Genomic DNA, 2,632 nt, shown 5'->3' with positions numbered 1-2,632 from the left:
CTAAGGCAAGGATGTTTCTCTTTCTAAATGGAATTATTAGGTAATAAGTTATGTCTTAGCTTGCTGTGGGAGGGCGCAGCATACAAAGTGGTTCATGGGCCAAGTTCAGGATTCTTGATATATATTTGGTTTGAACCCAGGACTAAAGGACTTTCATTTTTGTAAGAAAATGAAAAGAACTAAAACAGAGTGTTGAGACTGGAAATATCAGTACAAATTACCCAAACTACCAATGTCATTTACTTAGATAATGTGTAGCCTGGAAGGCAACTCTGTCTTAAGTCTGGAAGACTCTGACATTCACTGGTTATAAACCAGGACCACAGATTTCCCCAGTGTCCATTCTTATGGTGCCATTATCTTCATAGTTCCTAACTGGGTTGTATGGCTCTGGGTAAGGTAGCTTCATTGAGTGGCAAGGCTTTAGAGCAGGCTTCATTCAAACTCTTCCAATGTACACATCCTTTGTCTTTTTCTAAGGGAAGTGAGGGCAGATAATATGGATTTGGATTTAATTCACTCCGGTGCTGAAATTTCAATCAGTTGCAAACAGCTAGTTCTGTCATAGTCACTAGCCAGTAAGCCTCTCTCTTGAGCTCCTGTGTTCACAGCAAGGAATGGACAGGATGACAACATTCTTCCAGGGGCTGCCTCCTTCAATCATGAATCAAAGAGACCTGATTCTTCTATTTGAGTTGGAGACTATAATCCCCTTCTCAATGCCATGAATCTTTAATCAGTGTCATGTGGGGATGAATATTTGCAGTCTCCATTTGTTTCTTAGTTTAATCATGCAGGATGGTTTCCTCTGTGACAGAACCCTCTGTAGGTACTGTGGTAGAAGACCTATTTTTACTTTCCTGAGGTAACTCATAATTGGTGTCCTCTACTGTGGGATGTCTTTCTGTGTGCTGTGAATATGTATTACTCTGATTGGTTGAGAAATAAAGCTGTTTGGCCTATGGCAAGGCAGCTCAGTGGCAGGTGGGAAATCCAGGAGAGAGACAGGAAGAAGAAAGGTAGAGACAGAGGAGATGCCATCCCACGGTCCAGGGAGTAGCATGTAATGGCACACAGGTAAAGCCACAGAACACATGGAAACATATAGAAGAATAGAAATGGGTTGAGTTTAGTTATAACAGCTAGCAAGGAGGTGGAGCCATAAGCCATGGCCATATAGTTCATAATTAATATGAGCCTCTGTGTGTTTATTTGGGTCTGAGCTGCTGAGGGACTGGGACTGATCCAAGGATGAGCTACTAAGACATAATTTTCAGTTATGAATATAATAGTGAGTTTTTGTCAAAGGGAAGATTCATATCACCAAGCTTAACAGGGATCCATTTGACCTTGGAGTCATTCAGGAGTAATTTACTCAATTAACAACTCTGGTAGTTAATTGCTTATTTGTTTGAATCTGAGAAAGAAAATTTGAACTTGTTAGCAATTTGATTTCTTAGAAGAATAAAGAAATTACATATGTTTCACTTTAGTGATATCGTTATTGCTATGTTATGAAAGTTAGTTCAAGGAGATGAAAGAACCAAGTGGAATACTGAATAATAGCTGTACATGCCATTTCCTTAGTTATAAATATTGCTTCTACAAAATAGCTAGCAATAATTGCATGCAGTTGTAATGATAAATATACTAATTATTAAATGACTGTTATGTTGAGTAGATAGATTTGTTGAAACTTAATTAAGTCAGTGGGTACCCTTTAGGTCTATCAGGGTACATTTGCTATGAAAAAATGATTTATTGCTTGCAGTATGTGTGTGTGTGTGTGTGTGTGTGTGTGTGTGTGTGTGTGTGTAAGTGAAGCATTGTTACAAAATAAACATCTTAAAAAGACTGAAATAATAAAATTGGCTCATGATGTCCATCTTTCCTTTTAATTACATTCCAAATATTTTACAGGATTCTCATGTTAGTAAACTAAATAGTTATTAAGAAAGTTCTAACTTGATTTCCCGAGTTGTGGGAATTTGCCTGGACCCTTCTCTTCTTTAAGTCTTGTTTTTTGTCATTTATAAATTCAGTAATTCTACCAATAATCTGGGACTGTAACAGTGAAGAAGTTATGGTCTACATTCTAAAGGAGATGATATGGTTGGATGGTTAGACACACTATCCCTTAAGCACCAAGATTGTAGATGAGTACTGAAGACTCCAGATGACATGAAGTGTCAGAAGGCCATACAGGAGTCAGTAAGGACCACTTCCACATTGGGTTCCTAGGGAAGGATGCTGTGGCACAGGGATACCTGAGCTGAGAGGAAAACAACAGGGAGGAACAGTTCATGAAAAACAGTGGAAGAAGTGTTGCACAATGGCATGGGGACAAAATTTGCTTGTTCAGCAACAGAAAGAGGTCCATGCGATGGTGGACAGTGTGGAAGGGACCAGAGTGGTAGAAGATTTACAAGTCAGAGAAGGCACAGCACCTGACCCTGTGGAAGCTGAAGGTGATGCTGAGTAGTTTAGGTCTGATTCTATGTATAGTGAGTAGCCATCAGAATGTTTTGAATAGATGAGCACCAGGTGATCCCTATTTTATGAAGAGTCTGTTCTCTGATCTGTGATAGAACATACCGTAGTTTGGAAAAATTAGAGACTGGTAGCTGCTAAG

Source organism: Peromyscus maniculatus, chromosome 19 (assembly GCF_049852395.1).
Source record: "Peromyscus maniculatus bairdii isolate BWxNUB_F1_BW_parent chromosome 19, HU_Pman_BW_mat_3.1, whole genome shotgun sequence".
NCBI lineage: Eukaryota > Metazoa > Chordata > Mammalia > Rodentia > Cricetidae > Peromyscus > Peromyscus maniculatus.
Note: the sequence above shows the minus strand (reverse complement) of the source record.